The sequence below is a fragment of the Procambarus clarkii genome, chromosome 73, assembly GCF_040958095.1.
Source record: "Procambarus clarkii isolate CNS0578487 chromosome 73, FALCON_Pclarkii_2.0, whole genome shotgun sequence".
In the NCBI taxonomy this organism is placed as follows: Eukaryota; Metazoa; Arthropoda; class Malacostraca; order Decapoda; family Cambaridae; genus Procambarus; species Procambarus clarkii.
The window spans coordinates 26,104,137-26,122,208 of NC_091222.1; the positions used below are offsets into that span (position 1 = coordinate 26,104,137).

Sequence of the window (18,072 nt, forward strand, 5' to 3'; positions counted from 1 at the left end):
AAAAATAAATAATAGTTTACAAATGCTTCCTTCTTTTTCGCAATATATATTCGACGATAAGTCATCACTAATTTTCTATTTTCACACATTTCTCCATTTCCATCAAACCACGTTTATATATAATATACATACCTACAGGTGACTAAGACAAGACAAAGCAACAGGTTGTTAACAAAAATAAACAAAAAACAACCTTAAATTCAATTATGTTTATTGACAATCATTAAATCTCAAACGAATACAGTTGTTTAGGGTATGTCTACTACCCTCTACTTGCAGACCCTCAAGGGGGGGGGGGCGCACAAATTCATTGACTACAATTACACAATCCTGTTTAATATAGTAAGCACAGCATATAAATGTTCAACTCTTGGACCACATTTCTTGTAGCTCACAGGTATACTGTCTATCAATGTTATCACACATCAAAACTATTTCAACTGCTACACTAGTTATTGATAACTATACAAACTTAAATACATTCACACTCCAAACAACATTATGTATTGAACTTCAAGGATCTTATTTCAGACAAGTTAACAAAATAATATTAACAAAAACTCACGAGTACCTTAGGGTATTTCTACCCCTTCACGCCTTAAAATTACAACAATACCATTCATCAATTCACGTTAATATACTCTTACATAGTACTATATTAGTCTACATCAGCCACCCTCAATTTAAACACATTAACGCTCATAGATAATATTCTCACTCTACTTTCTTCCACGATTAATAATAAAACCATCTTTGCCCTGTCCGTCACATTCCTAGAGATACGACATTTCTCACACACTCTCCCAACACAGTAACTATTGTGCAACTGAGGATAAACAAAAAATGTTACAAACATCAAAACTATTATTCATATCTATTGTATTTCCCTATACCGTTTTACTTTAACCTTTGTTTCAAATTTTGTCACTACACAACGTTGAACGCTAACACTAATAGAAACTTTTCTCAGGTTCCGAGAAAACGTGCTCATATTCCCCAATTATTTACTTTTCTATTGCTAAATAATATAATTATATATTTGTCCTTTTATTATATATTAATTACCTATTTCATTCATTAACAATATTTCCTCATTACGATCAAAATTATTCACTAGTGCATAACAAAATATTAACCATTCATTATAAGCATTATTCGTTACAATTTGTATTTCATTTCGACTTTATAATTATAACAACATCTATACGTACTAAATGAAATTTGCACTATTTTCATTACACTAATTACAATTCATGCGAATATTTCCGAACTATCTGCAAGCTTATCACTTTCGGGGTTCCGCCGGAGCACCAACAATCCCGCGAGGGACAGCGGCCCGGAACCACCAACGGCGAACTCGCCGCCTCGACCCTGTAACTAGGAATGTGTGTCGACCTCATGGGCGCAGTAGTCTCCCCTCGGCCTCCATCAACTTTCATTGTTCATCAATGGTGCTCCTTCCGTAGTCGCTTCTGGAAATATTAACGCAGTAAGGGTGGGCAGAAACGGGCATGCGGTATCAACGTGACGGGCAAGGAACCTACCAATTAAGGGTACTACTGGATTTACTTTCAAAGAGGGGGGGGGGGGGGGGGGGACATTTCCGGAAGATAACTGGCCAAGTGTCATTAATGGATAAAGCCTGGGTGATACCCTGTGGGGAGAACTCTGACAAGGAACACTGCCACAGGGCAAAGGAGTGACTACAGGGGAAAGGAAAAAAATTCCTTCCAGGAAACTAGTCGGTAACGAACTAACGTAACTACCAACCACAGCACAACTTTATCGGGAAAAACACAAGTCAAACCAATTTTTTCAAACATGTGGGGGTGGGGGGATGGGGGGGGGGATGGGAGGGGGGGGGGTGGGGGGATGGGGGGGGGGTGGGATGGGGAACAGTTACCGTATCTCAGTCAACGACAAAACGTATTCAAGGGGGAGGGATCTAGCAACCAATATTTCATTTCAAACTATTCAAATACATTATAAAACAACAAATCAAATATTTTTATGACCACTATGTATATATTTCAAAATATAAACAATTCATTATTTCTAATATAATAAGCACGTCTTAACGCACAACATGCTTGCATCCAGAGTGACAAAATTATAACGATGGTACCCGAGTCAGTTACACTGATCTCCAGTGTATGTTGCCCTCCGAAAGCATGTTACAGCTGAAGAGTTACCCTAACAAACTCCCTTAAGAGCCGTAAATGAGTTTAGTCTCACTCTCAATGAGCATCTGCGACCAGCAGTACCCCAACAAATTCACAATCTGGGGATCTCACGCAAAGTGAAATGAACACCACGAACGCTACGGATCCCTATTTGTAAAGCGTCTCCATAAAAACGACGCCTGGAAGGCCGCATATTTATATGATCAATATAATACCTCAATAACATCGCCGGCTTAATTCATCACACGAACAACGTTGGCTGCAGAGCAGCCCCTGAACGCAGTCAACTAACACGGCAGTGGCTATGATAACTTTCCTGACTACATTGCCCACACAATAACCTCTGGATTAACAACCGGCCTGGCAAGCATCAGTATCCGGCCTACACCCAGCAGACAACACGTCGGATAACCAGCGGCCTGGGAGGACACACATGTCTGGATAAACCAGCAGCCGGAAGCATCCAGATTCTTTCGGCCTACACCGGCCACACAAAACGACTAGAAACGTTTACTGGTACTGGTAAACGAAACTGGTACTTCCTACTTGTCAGTACTTTATGACAAAGTAACAAACAAAACTATGTGTAAAACGGTAAGTCAAATGACATGCACTGAAGCAATGCATAGCTACCAATAAATTGCTGAACCAACTAATCATAATACTAGTCCAAGATAAACTTCAAGGGAGACGCATGACGCCACAACACAGCGTCTAGGACATCCTACATGACTAACTTAACTTAAGGGGGCATATAAATGTAAAATTAAAAGTGCTTCAATTTGCTTACAATTTTCTTTATGAAATGGTTCTAGAAAGGGCTGCAGCTGGTCCAAGTTTCATCATCACACCATAAACAGAAAAGGAGATGATAAATTAACAACGATTTACGCAACGATTTTTCAAATAGTTTCACGGAACACATGTCTCAACTAAATTCAGTTCTATAACACACATTAAATTAACCACATAACACGGATCACTACAATCCTTTATTATCACAAAAGTGTTTAGTGCAATAATATAATTATTCAAAGTTACCCTTCGAAATAATATGAAATATCTCATTTTTAACTTTATAAAATCAACAATTACACTTTCGACTAAAATGTCTACTACAGTCTCTACAAGCACAAACCCTACATATAACCTGTAATTTCAATGAAAATTTATTACTAAATGAAACCTCTGAAGTACTTTAAAGGTGTAAATTACTTTCCAGAGTAAAATCAAGATCAAAGTTCGCAAAACTGTACCTGAGCTCGAATTCAGATTTACTTCATAATTGCCACCCTTGCAGATAGCCATCCATTGAGCAAGGTGTGCAAGTTTCATGCAAATCCCTTAATAACAAACGACAAAACTAATTTGCCAAACTAATACAAATCAATAACAAATAACAATTTTAACACATATATTCCACATACATATTACAAGACTTTGTGCTTCTACACCACATACTACACATTTTACTTGACACATGTCTTCCGAGATTATTTGAGAATGTTGAACATTCCTTGCATAATACGTTTTGTATTTTTTTCTCATTTTCTGTTTAGGGTGTCATCGTGAAAATTGGACCAGTTGCAGCCCTTTCTATAACAATTTCATACAAACATTTATAACCAAATTTAACTATTTTTCATTTATAACTATTTATAATGATATGCCCCTTAAAGGTGAAACAATTCTAAAACCAGCAAGCAAACATGAAGCTTGACACTGCATAAACATCATTCATAAATTAAGCAAACTTATGGACATTACAACTCCATGAAAACTTCAAGCTAGGGCCACGAGGCCTGTGACACACCACCTTCCCTAACCTACCTGACTTTACCTATTAACTTAAAAACCATAACCAAAATGATTAACATGAGTAAACCTGTAATCAATAACTACACATCCAGCAACACGCTCCATAATTGGCGGCAATACTTACCTCATCTAACTAAACGTAAATGCAGGGCCAGTAATCTGGAGGCAAAGGGGGGGGGGGGGGGCCTACTCCGCGCCTATCACTGCCATTAAGTTATCAAGTAACTGAGGTAGGCTAACAACTTAAACAATCAAAAATTCACTATCAATAAAGAACCTGCACCTTTACCCCCATAAATTCCATTAGTAAATTTAGGATAATGGTACAAAATACTAAGATATTCTTAAACTCAAACGCATGAGCCTTGTAACTCACGAACTAGCACAACCTACGTTATTAAGTAAAGTAACTAAATACAATAAGCAACAGTTTTAATTACTTCATTTATCCATTGCCCTCATGCATCTTTTATTGTATTAATAAATTCTACAGACAAATCCTAATTGCAAACCCAACGAAACTAACAGCAAGAGACTTCGACCCGTAATGCGGCTCCAACATCAATAAATTCAACATAATTCAATTGTGAGCCATAACACATTCTAACTGAAAGACGATTCTGAACTATAAACATTGACATTTCATTCGTTCGTACCTTGAATGGAAGAGAAACTTGATCCTTCAACAGCTGGAGGTTGTGTCCCTACAGTAACTACACACGATGGTATCAACCTCATCCACGTCCAGGGTCCTCAAACGTGTCACCTGAAAAACTATATTGTATTCAGGATTGTGAACACTCATATACGATAAACATTCCTTATCACCAGTACTATCTCAAATACACGGCCATGCACTGTTCAAAAAACAACACAGCTTGGGAGGGGGGGGGTGCCTCATGGGCCACTTTGGCAATGGGACATGCACCCAGTTATGATTCCAAGCGCCAGTCAACCTTCCCGACAATGGGGGGGGGGGGGGGGGGCCGTTTATCAACTAAGCTGAATCTCTTATCTGCGAGCAGCGAGTGTGAGCTCTTCTTCAGGTCTATTTCACCATCTATACACGAATAGAGGCATACCGCGTAGCATTCATACATACACACCAAACCTTCCACACGTTATGTTCACTTCCAGCAATTTCTTTTTATATAATAAAAGTTTTCCTTCTAGTAAGGATGGGTCTCATGACGTCTAATGCTCAAAGTACACATCATTAATCCAGGAATTTTTATATTTAGTACTAGTTGCAATTTCACTTATGGACTACGTAACTCAATTCATGGACGAAGATGTGTTGAAATCAACACATCACACTCACCTGCAGGTCACAGCCTCTTCCATTACTCTGCAGTGTCTCCTTCCTTCGCCTCCACCAATGTTCCTTTCAGCACAATTGCATACTTCAACATTGCTCTGTTTCGCCCAGCCCCCACATCTCCACACGCTGATCTGCAGGAAATATAATGCATAATATGCATCCATTTAACCTTAACATTTCTTAAGGGCTAAAACCATCTATTTATGAATACTCTAGTCAAAACTCCTTACAACATTTTTTCTTCCATGCGATTTCATTTACTATAGTATCATACTATAATTCAACCTCTAACAATTTGTATATTACTTTCTGATATGTCTATCAACGTCTAACTCAATTTAGATGAGGGAAAACTATAATACATAGCAAAACATGTATTGCACCTCTGACGAGAGCTAATGTGCTTTACAATACCATCAAAGCGCACCCATGACAATACCATTCACCATACTCAAAACACCAGGTCGGGTATACCTACAATCCGATGTTAAACACGCTATTTATAAATCTTCGCGTTTCGTGATCGCGCATAATCATCCTACCTTACCCCAATCAGCGTCTATCTTACACTTCTGGCTACACAACATTAACTCCCCAATAATTACCTACCACTAGTCATTGGGGTACCTATATCACCACAGATTGCCCGATAATCCTCCAGCGAAAGGAGACTATGTTCCTAGTACACATTTCTCAATTAACACTAAAAAATAAACTCCACACCACATACTGCTACACAATGATAACCAACACCTCGTGGACCAATAGCTCAAGCTCAACCATGTCACTTTTGTGACTTGACATGTTTTTTTTACTTTTGCCTCCATCTCCACTAATGGTGGAGCGCACGCTATCCCGCTCACTACACAATTACACCAATATCAACATAACCACCACCTACACACTCCCACGTGTACCCTCGCCAGCCACCTACACTAAAAAAGACATACTGTCACGAGCCTCACATCTCGAGTTTCATTTCTTCAGCCATTGGTCGCAAGTCAACCGGAACCTTCACATCCCCTACACGTATAAATTATATTGTTCACCTTTAGTTTTTATCAGCCTTTTGTCCTACGAAAGAGGTCGCGCTTATTTCATCCTGTATATTTTACATTATAACCAAATTACATTAACATGTTACTGACATTAAACAGTTACTTATCACCTATGTACGTCAAACGACTCGGCCTAAACTTATGTCTACGTCCTTCGACGAGGACAGGAAGGATACGTAGTGCCAACGGTTTCCCCCCATACGTCAAATTATGTACCCAGGTAACACGAACACTTTCAAGTATTGGGGAGGGAGGGACAACAGCACTTTCAAAGTGGATACAACACTACACTCCACCACGAGCGAGAGCGGCCAAAGCCTATCCACCAACTTATCACTAATCTTAATCACCAGTTACCGCAAGCAACACCACCATCCTCCAAGACTAAAACTTTGGAATAGTTGACAAATTATTTAAAACAATGTTAATTACCGTAACTCATAGATTTTCATATTTAAAACAAAACTTATGGCGGTCCTGATATGCTTGGAGTAATGACTCGTCAAACTTCCATTGCCCAAACTAGGCTCCAAATTACGCTAATCATAATACAATATTACTATGCCTAACTATTTCCCTTGTGCCGGATAGGCCCATCATACCTTGCTAACTCAAGTAGCACATCTCGTACAACTGGAACATCTGCCACCACTTTCTGCTCGGCAGCGTATGATTCAAATCATCGGTCCTTCAAGACTCCTGTGCAAACAAAATACAATACAATGTTACAAATCAATACAGTACCTAAACATTATTAAATATCTTTTAATACTGATTATGGGTCAGCACTAAAAAATATCGCACTATATATACACCCAAACAGGGGGTATATACGATAGCTAAAAATAATACAGATTTTTGCCCCTATGTGCGTTTTGACGGTGTACAGAGTGACAGTGTAACCTAGGGGTCTGTCAGCCCTAGCGACCCCAAAGGGTAACGGGGTACCAGCTCAGAGTAACATCACGCCCTAACACTAACTTGTACACCTCTACTCGGCTAATTCTAGGGGCAAAATAACGTTCCGTTGCGCCTCAATGACCAGGTGGACTCAATAGCCAATCACGTTTCTCATTTTCAGTTGACGTCACATACTCAATACCCAATCACGTTTCTCATTTTCAGTTGACGTCACAATGTCGCAAGCTCTACTGTCATTGGTCGGCTCGACGTAATTGGATACCTCAGTAATTAATTATATTTATTTTTTTAAACTGAAATCTATCAACTCAAATGTATACCCAAACTATGAGAAACATACATGTACCAAATGGATGAGAATTTATTGATTTTGATAGAATTTACCTACTTAAATTTCTCTGTTACATTAAGGACCTGACCGAAACGCTGCGCGTACTAGTGGCTTTACAAGATTGTAATTACTGTACTATGCTATGTATTCCCACAAACCCAATGTACCTTCTTGTATATAAATAAATATATACATTTACTGTTTTACATTACACTCACAAATGATGATTTTCGATTCATTATTAAATAAGTATTATTATAATTATTATATCATATCATTACTTATTCAAACTCTATGTACAGTACACCATAGTACACTACCGTACAGTGCAGTTCCGTACGGTACGATGCACTACAGTATACTATACTGTATACATTACAAAACAGTACAGTACCGTACCATACAGTACAGTCAAGGCCACAGTACTGTACAGTACAATACAGAACATTAGTACCTTCACATCCAAAACATTAGTACCTTCACATTCTGTATTGTACTGTACAGTACAATGCAGAACATTACAGTACCCTACAGTACACTACAGTACAAGGTACAGTACCGTGGAGTTCAGGGGCCAGATTCACGAAGCAGTTACGCAACTAATTACGAATGGGTCCATCTTTCCTCAATCTTTGACGGCTTTGGTTACATTTATTCAACACTTTACCGGCATGAAAACTTGCCAATCAACTGTTGTTCATGTTATAAACAGCCTCCTAGTGCTTCGGAGCTCATTAACTGTTTAACAGTTGTAAACAAACCCGACAAAGATTGAGAAAAGATGGACAGGTTCGTAACTACTTGCGTAACTGCTTCGTGATTCGGACCCCAGCCCTCGCCACTGGAGGGGGGAGGGGGGTAGTCGTCGCCACGTCTCGCGTTCCCAGTAGTTCTTGGGCGCTGCGAGGGGCTGGTAGTGCGCCCGCTGACCGACGTCTTGGCTCCCGGCATGGCGGCGGCTGGGAGTAGGCCGATTCGCCGTGTAGATACTGTGGGGCTTGCTTTCTCACCTCCTGTGGATTGGCCTCTCGTATTAGTGGCGTTACTGGACGTTTTGGATGTGAAGGTCGCCGATCTTCTAGGCCTGGAGAAACTTACGTATATGCGTGTGCCGGTGAAGTTTGCCACGTCACCCGGCTACCTAAACAAAACACGGAATAGTGAAGCAGAAGATTTTCTAGAATTAATTGACGATTGCTTTCTTACGCAACACATTAAGGAACCAACGCGGCTAAATAATATTTTAGATTTAGTGTTAAATAACAGGGAAACACAAATTAATGACATCGAAATAGGCAGTGAGCTACGGAACAGTGATCACAAAGTAATCACATTTAGCATAGAATGCAATAGACCTGTAGGAGAATATTCTGTTAAAGTGCAACATTTTCGAAAGCTGATTTTAATAGCCTAAGAAATTTTTTGCCTCAAATAGATTTGAAAGTCTTGGGTATAGGGGCTGGGCCGGTCTTAGAGCGACACTTGAACCCAGCGATAGGTGATGTAAAAGGGGATTTCAATGTGGATTTAATATATAACTTATTTCACAATATTCTAAACAAAGCACACGAACATAGTATACCATACAAATTGAATAGATCGAATACTAATGACCCAAAGTGGATAACAAATAATTTAAAGAACCTTATAGGTCAAAAGAGAGCTTGGTACAAAAGGATTAAGAATGGAGAAGTCAGTTTACAACACGAATTCATACAACTGGTTAGAAATGTTAAAAAAGAGATTACGAAAGCAAACAAACTATGAACTTCGCATAGCAGGGCAAGCAAAGTCAAATCCTAAAGGTTTTTTTCAGTTATATCGAACTAACACTAGGGAAAGGATAGGTCCAGTAAAATCTGACACAGGTCAAATAACGAATAATGACAAGATGAGTAGTATTTTTAACAAATATTTGATATCTGTATTTAATAAAGAGGAACTTAACAATGTGCCTTCGGTCCAACAAGTCTGTGGGTGGGGATGAGGACAGGTTGACTAGTTTACCAGTTACCAGGCAGGATGTAATTAAACAATTCGTAAAACTAAAACCAAACAAATCACCAGGGCCGGATGAAGTGTTTGCCAGGGTGAGTAAAGAATGCAAAGAGGAGCTTTCCGACCCACTCTCTACCATATTTAATAAATCAATAGTCAGGCAGAGTGCCAGAGTCATGGAACGTAGCTCATGTGGTACCAATTTTTAGGAAAGGAAATAGATCACTTGCGTCAAACTATCGGCCAATTAGCCTAACGTCTATTGTGGGAAAGTTACTTGAATCATAAAAATAAAGCCAACTGCAGAAGGCCTATTGGCCCATACGAGGCAGCTCCTATCTATAACCACCCAATCCCACTCATATACTTGTCTAACCCGTGCTTGAAACAATCGACGGACGATATCTTTCAAATATCTATGAAAGATATTGCAATTCATGTGCAATGTTTTTCCAGCCACCAATTGACACCAAGTGCCCTCGACTACTTTTCATTTCCAACTCACTTTCTTGGAAGAATACCAATATGATGGCAGAGTCATGGAAGGTAGCTAATGTGGTACCATTTCTGTAAAAAGGAGATTGATCACCCGCGTCAAACTATCGGCCAATCAGCCCAACGTCCATTGCTCCTGAACAAATACCCTGGATGCAGGCAATGAGTCACAATAACGTGCCTGAAGTATGTTGACCAGACCACACACTAGAAATTGAAGGGACGACGACGTTTCGGTCCCTCCTGGACCATTCTCAAGTCGATTGTGATTCAATTTCTAGTGTGGTCTGGTCAACAAATACCCAGGATGTGTCACAACGGAAACGTTGATGTTATTCTGGAGAGATATAAGAAATTTTGCACCAAGATTGTAATATTTTGTTGAATTATCTGCATCTGTCTTGCAAATTGTCTATACAGTATACCTAGGTCATAAAAGTATGTGTGTACGTCTGATACCATACTACTTGTGAAGGAGGAAATGTATATGTTTACCTCTCAGAATGTTTGGTAATGTTTATTTGTGATGTGTGTCTATGTAAATATTAACACGTTGTACTGAACGGGGTGAGAATAACTTGAGCAACCTCATCCCTTTGTGTGTATTTTACCTCAATAAACTTATTTCAATTTCAACGTCCATTGCTGGAAAGCTACCCAAATCGACAATTGCAAATACAATTCGTCTTAAGAGACAATTTTATAAACAATGTTCCAGCGATGTGTCAATATTTCATTAAAAATGATCTGCTACCAGACATTTTAGCCAAATATCCCGTTGGCTAACTGTAGGTAGTAACTAAGTGATTGTAACCTATCCACCGCTGCCCCCTGGATGGGGGGGGGAGAGGCCGTGTGCAGGACAAACATATAAATTGTGACACTAGCTCTCCACATGTCAGTTGCTTAATTTAGAACCTGTACTTGAGGTCGATCTCGAACCCATTGTTGATGTGACGACTTACATTGAATTTTGTAACTAGCTCATCAAGATTGTAACTTGCTTAGCTAAATGAATTGTGGGGTTCAGTACCTGAGCCCATTATGTGCCTCTAACACTTTCCACTACCGCCCACAAGATGGGTATGGGGTGCATAATAAAGGAACTAAACTAACTTCATCTTTAACATAAATGACTCCCAACATGCTTCTGCAAATGGCCGTTCATATATAACAAATTTGCTATCCCTTCATTCCAGCCAACTTGACAGTGGCAAGGATTGCGAAGCTGTGCACACCGACTCTAGCAAAGCTTTTGATAAAGTACCACATGAAAGACTGATAAAAAAAATCACAAATAGAGCCTCATGGTATAGGGGGTGCTATATAAAGTTGGACCAGGGCATGTCTACTCCAAAAGAAACAGAGCTAGCATAAATGGGGTTAAGTCACAGTGGCATAATGTTGTCAGTTGAGCGCCTCAAGGCTCTGTCCTGGGACCTCTATTCTTTACAACATACATAAATGATTTACACTCGGGTTCGAGCACCAACATCCGCAAATTTGAAGATGACAAAAATCGGTTGGGAAATTGACTCTGAAGAAGACTCTCTATCACTGCAGGTTGATCCAAATAGTTTCGAAATGATCAAAAGATTGGCAGATGCAGCCTAACGCAGACAAATGCAAAGTTCTGAGGCTAGGTAATGATGATAGTTACAAGATACGAGCCAGGTGGTGCTGAGATTGCGAAGTCGGACCGCGAAAGGGATCAGGGAGCCATGATTAGTAAGAATTTAAAACAAAAGGACCAATGTATGAATGTTCGCAATAAGGTAAACAGGACACTCGCATTCATTAATCGAAGTGCCAGTAACAAGACACCTGGTGTAGTTCTTCAGAACTTTACATTTATCAGCATTAAACTGCATTTGCCAATCCTTTGACCATTTCAAAACCCTATCTAGATCAACTTGAAGTGATAGCGAGTCCTACGAATTAATTTCCCTACCGATTTTCGGATCATCGGCAAAATTGCAAATGTTGCTACTCAAACCTGAATCTAAATCATTTATATATATTATAAACAACAGAGGTCCCAGGACAGAGCCCTGAGGTACTCCACTAACAACATTATCCCACTCTGACTTAACCACATTTATGCTAACTCTGTTTCCTTTGGAATAGCCATGCCCTAATCCAGCTTAATATAGCACCCACAATACCATGACACTATCTTTTTAATCAGTCTTTCATTTGGCACTGTATCAAAAGCTTTGCTAAAGTCAAGGTACACAACATCGCAATCCTTACCACTATCAACTGCCTCACCAATGCTAGAATAAAAAGATAACAAATTTGTTAAACATGAACGCCCATTGATAAAACCATGTTGCGACTCAATTATTAATTTGTTTTTCAAGATGAAGACGATTTTTATTTGCTATTATAGATTCGAGTAACTTTCCACCAATAGACGTTAGGCTAATTGGTCGATAGTTAGACGCAAGTGATCTATCTCCTTTCTTAAACACTGGTATCACATTAGCAAATTTCCAAAACTCTGGCACTCTGCCTGACTCTATTGATTTATTAAATATGCTTGTCAGTGGGTCACAAAGCTCCTCTTTGCATTCTTTAAGCACCCTGGCAAACACTTCATCCGGCCCTGGGGATTTGTTTGGTTTGAGTTTTACTATTTGTTTAAGAACATCCTCCCTGGTAACTGTTAAACTCGTCAACCTGTCCTCGTCCCCACCTACATAGACTTGTTCGGCTGAAGGCATATTGTTAAGTTCCTCTTTAGTAAATACAGATACAAAATATTTATTAAAAATACGACTCATCTCTTCATCACTATCTGTTATTTGACCTGTCTCAGTTTTTAATGGACCTATCCTTTCCCTAGTCTTAGTACGATATAACTGAAAAAACCCTTTAGGATTTGTCTTTGCTTGCCCTGCTATGCGAACTTCATAGTTTCTTTTTGCTTTCCTTATCTCTTTTTTAACATTTCTAACCAGTTGTACGAATTCCTGTTCTAAAGTGACCTCCCCATTTTTAATGCTTTTGTACCAAGCTCTCTTTTTACCTATAAGGTTCTTCAAATTCTTTGTTATCCACTTTGGGTCATTAGAATTCGATCTATTCAATTTCTATGGTATACTACGTTCCTGTGCTTTGTTTAGAATATTCTTAAATAAGTTATATATTCAATCCACATCGAAATCCCCATTTAAGTCACCTATCGCTGGGTTCATGTCTCGCTCCAAGACCGGCCCACACCCTATACCCAAGACTTTCCAATCAATTGACCCAAAAAATGTCGTAGCCTATTAAAATCAGCTTTTCGGAAATCTGCCACTTTAACAGATTTTTCTCCTACAGGTCTATTCCATTCTATGCTAAATCTGATTTCTTTGTGATCACTGTTCCCTAGCTCACTCCCTATTTCGATGTCATTAATTTGTGTTTCCCTGTTAGTTAACACTAAATCTAAAATATTATTTTCCCGTGTTGGTTCCCTAATGTGTTGCGTAAGAAAGCAATCGTCAATTCTAGAAAATCTTCTGCTTCACTATTCCATGTTTTGTTCAACCAGTTTATTCCACTAAAATTAAAGTCACCCACGACGTAAATACTGTTAGATCTAGATGCCCTAGATATTGCATCCCATAGATGCTTTGCTTCCATTCTGTCTAAATTTGGTGCCCTATATATAACTCCTATTATAATATTTGTTTTTCGTATTATTCTATCCAAATAGTTTCTGTGTATGGCTCAGTTTTGATTCCCTCTTTGAGACTACATTTCAAATTGTCCCTAACATATATGGCTACTCCCCCTCCTCGTCTAATATATCTGTGTTAAATACTTTAAATCCATTTATTTGATATTCAGCTAATAGTTCTCTATTTTCTACATTCATCCACGTTTCGGTAAGTGCAATAATATCTATTTTTTCTGTACAGACAAGAGCATTTAATTCGTTATTTTTATTTCTTATCACTTAGGGTATATTACACTAACAGTAGAAGTCTTATTTTGAGGCCCTTCTCTTTCCCTGATCATTTTGCCAATTCATTTCTCCCACAAACACATACTTTTATTATCGCCTTCCTCCAAATCAATTCCCATACCTCTATCTACTAACAGTTTAAACCCAAACACCTCTAACCACTTTTTCCAACGAGTTCGCAACAGAAAATGCCATACAGAAAATGAATATTCCATATGGCTTCCATGAACACTTTATTATTGGTATATCAAAATGGTATCAAGATTACACAATAATGAATGTACAAGCCTTCTCCTGAGATCTCGTTGATACGATAACTACTTATTACCACACATGGGTGTGTTGGGGAACAAGTTTTTTTTATTTTTATTTATTTACATGCAAACCATGCAACTTAAATACAATAAACACACACAGAATACAAAACAGAACAACAGAAAACAATAGACCACCGGCCAGAAGGGCCGACAGCATTTCACAATAAACCACAAACATGATAAATGCATAGAAAAATACAGCTTAAAACAAGGCACAAAGTACAATACACTGGCAAGCACAGTAACATCACAAAACAAAGCCGTCATAAACAATACATACATCAAAGGCACAACAGGGAACATAACAGTACAATCACAAAACATAAAGAACAAACACGTACAACAGGTAAAGCACGCCATAACAAACGGAAGGCAAAACAAAATGGCACAACCGAACAAGAGCACTCGCCAACAATGAGCACTCGCCAAAGCACTGAAGGGCACACAATATGACATACACAAGCGCATACGACATCCACAACCGAACAAGAGCACTCGCCAACAGCCTGAAGGGCACACACTATGACATACACAAGCGCATACGACATCCACAACCGAACACACAAATACACAGGAACAGGACTCCCACCCACCAGCCATACAAACAAAACCTACAACATACACCGGAGCACGCAGGAACTGGGAAACTAAGTAAGTAATTATCAAAAGAAGGCACCAAACTTCCGTGGACCCCGAGAGGAAGAGCGAGGAATAGAGCGGAGGGCAGCGTTGAAGACAGTGTCATGAAAAAGGAGGAGAGTGCGAGAGAGGGGCAGAAGGGAGAGGTCAGAGAGAGTAGCACTGAGGGTAAATAGGGTCCAGTCTGCCTTAGCAAACTGCCACCTAGGGAAAGAGAGGGAAGGGCGAAAAGAGAAAAAGGAAACAAGGATGGGGAAATGATCACTTCCATGGAGGTCATCAAGAACCTGCCATGTGAAATCTAAGTAAAGAGAAGAGCAGAGAGAAAGATCAAGACAACAAAGGGTGCGAGTCCGAGAGTCCAAATGAGTGGGCTCACCAGAATTCAGAAGAGACAGGGAAGAAGAGGAGAAACGGCTCAAGGAGGCGACCCCGGGTATTCGTCAGAACGTCACCCCAAAGAGAATGACGACAATTGAAGTCACCCAGCAGGAGCACAGGCTCCGGCAAGGAGTCTAGGAGGTGTTTCAAATCAGGAAGAGAGAGCGGGACACTCGGGGGGAGATAAATGGAACAAACTGTGTACCATTTCCCCACAAAGACACGAGCAGCAGAACAATGGAGAGGTGAAGGAAAAAGTAAAGGAACAAAGGGAACATCAGCACGAATCAAAAGAGCAGAAGAATTAGAAGCCCCAGCAACAGCTGGGGGGGGGAGAGAAAGGAATAGCCACGAAAACGACCAGGACGAGCACCAAGCATCGGCTCCTGGAGACAGACACAAAGGGGCGAAAACCGCGAAATCAGAAGTTGGAGTTCGAGGAAATTAGCGTAATAACCTCGAACGTTCCATTGAAGAATGGACAACGACGAGAAGAGAAAGGACAAAAACAGAGAACAAGGAAGAAACAAAGGCGAAAGAGCAACAGAGCACGTTAAAGAATATCAGGGTCAGCAAAGTAAGGGTTAGGGGGCATGGGTAAACTGAGCAAAGACGGAGGGAAGGAAACGGGAGAACAGATCAGAGGTGGCGGGTGGGGTCCGGAGGAGGAGGAGGAAGAGGAGGAGACAACGGAGAGGAGCAGGCAAGGACAGCAGCAGGAAGAGGAGGGGTAGAAAGAGGGGAGCGTACCTCAGCAAGGGCAGCAACTGAGAGGGAAGCGGGGGCTAAAGAAACCTCCATAGCAGGAACGGGGGCGCAACCACCGAAATGGGAGGGGAAGGAGCGAGAGAGGCAGAAGTAGGGGCCGAGGAAGAAAGCGAAACCTTCTTACCCGCCGGGGAGGAGGAAGGAGAGGAGCCAGGTTTACGCTTCTGACGTAAAGAGACCGGTGTCCCAGCAACTACGTACTGGCCAACGGATTCTAGCGTCTCAACAGGAGAAGCTGAACGAGAGCACACATGACGGCCGTTTGGAGAGTGATGGACATCAGCCCGCACCGACAGGCGGCGGGGAGAGTCAAGAGACGGAGGAGAAGAATGGGAAGAAGGAACGGAGGGAGACGAGGAAGAAGACACAGGAGACACGACAGACCCGGTAGAAGGAAGGGGAACCCCAGACAGAGGACCAGGAGGAGGATCCTTCGGGAGAGAACCCAAAGGAACAGAGGAGGGGGCAGAGCTGCATCAGGGTCCAAGGCCCGGAAACGGTTGTGAGTCTGAGGAAGGCGGGAAGGACGAGGAGAGGAAGAGCGCAACACGAGCATAAGAGATATTAGCATAAGGCAGGAGCTGGCGAACCTGGCATCTCGCCTCAGGAAAAGATAAACGCTCCCGGTGCTTCAAGTTGAGGACGGCTGCCTCAAGCTTGTAATGGACACACGCACGGGAGAAGGCAGGATGGGCCTCACCGCAGTTGAGGCAACGAGCCTGGGGAGAAGTGCACTCCGACTTTGAGTGACCTTCGCCACCACACAAAGGACAGAGACAGACAGTCCCGGAGCAGCGGAGGGCACCATGCCCAAACCTCCAGCACTTGTTACAGAGCCGAGGAGAAGGAATGTACTCCTGGACAGACCACCTGGCACCAGCAAGAATGACAGAGGGTGGAAGGGTCCTACCATCAAAGGTAATCTTCACAACCCGGAGGGGTTGACGGCGACTACCACGAGGGGGACGAGTAAACGTGTCCACCTGGAGAATAGAATGGCCCTGGGCAGCGAGGATATGTCGAATATCGTCGTGGCAGTCGCGCAGGTCCCGAACACCGGTCGCAACATGGGGCGGGAGCAAAATAGTGCCAACACTGGCATTCAACTGAGCGTTTTTCGAGACCCGAACAGGGGTCTCGCCAAGGCAGGATAAGGCAGCCAAGCGGGAAGTAGCATCCTGAGAAGGAGCAGCAACGACACGTGTACCGAGACGAGTGGGGTTAAAAGTAATGGAGGCATCCACGGAATCAACGAGATGACGATGGAGGGAGAAATCGTCAGGAGGCGCAGAATCAAGAGGGAGGAGATCAAAATATTTGGCCCACGAAGCGGGACCAAACAAGGCTTGATAGGTAGCAGAACTGGAAGGAATCGAGCGAGGGCGGCCGTGACGAGGACGGCAGTGAGAACCCCCAGAGAGAGAGGGGTTAAAAGGCACAGTACTTACAACTAGAGAAGGACCCGCGCCAGGGGACGAGGTAGTCACCACTGGGGGCTTGGGGCTCGACCCAACCACAGAGGAGGGAGGGGAGCCAGGGGAAGGAGTCAGAGAGGCCAAAGGAGGAGCAAGGTCGGGGCCCAATGCAGCGGAGGCTACAGAGCCCTGTCTTCCAATATGGACCAACTCGGGGGCTTGGTCGCCCACCCCACGAGCCTGAGAAGGTAAACCAGAAGCAGCCGAAACAGGGGTTATCATCATTACGAAAAGAAGAATTCATTCACGAATGTGCCCCAACACCCACCATGAAGCCACAATTAGAGGCACGACACCCAACAAGAAGCTATCGCCGATCTTGCCGGGACCTCCTAGGGGTGCGTCGTGAGTATACGCCCCACAAACGCCACCTTAACAAACCGACAGTCCGTCGAGATCGGGTTCAGTA

General features: G+C 41.7%; 1 long non-coding RNA gene across 3 annotated transcripts in view; it reads right to left on the minus strand.

The window, feature by feature from the left end:
• Positions 1-717: 717 nt before the first annotated feature.
• LOC123774168 (uncharacterized) overlaps positions 718-18,072 on the minus strand; it is a 29,938-nt gene continuing 12,583 nt past the window's right edge. Inside the window, exons 1-5 of one of the 3 annotated variants that reach the window (XR_006774902.2) lie at positions 7,362-7,407; positions 6,983-7,079; positions 5,323-5,453; positions 4,658-4,775; positions 718-1,472 (exon numbers count right to left, since the gene is read on the minus strand). This is a non-coding gene — a long non-coding RNA (uncharacterized lncRNA). Of the gene's footprint in view, positions 1,473-4,657; positions 4,776-5,322; positions 5,454-6,982; positions 7,408-18,072 lie in introns of those variants that run through there. The other 2 variants (XR_011224509.1, XR_011224508.1) reach the window with 2 other exon arrangements.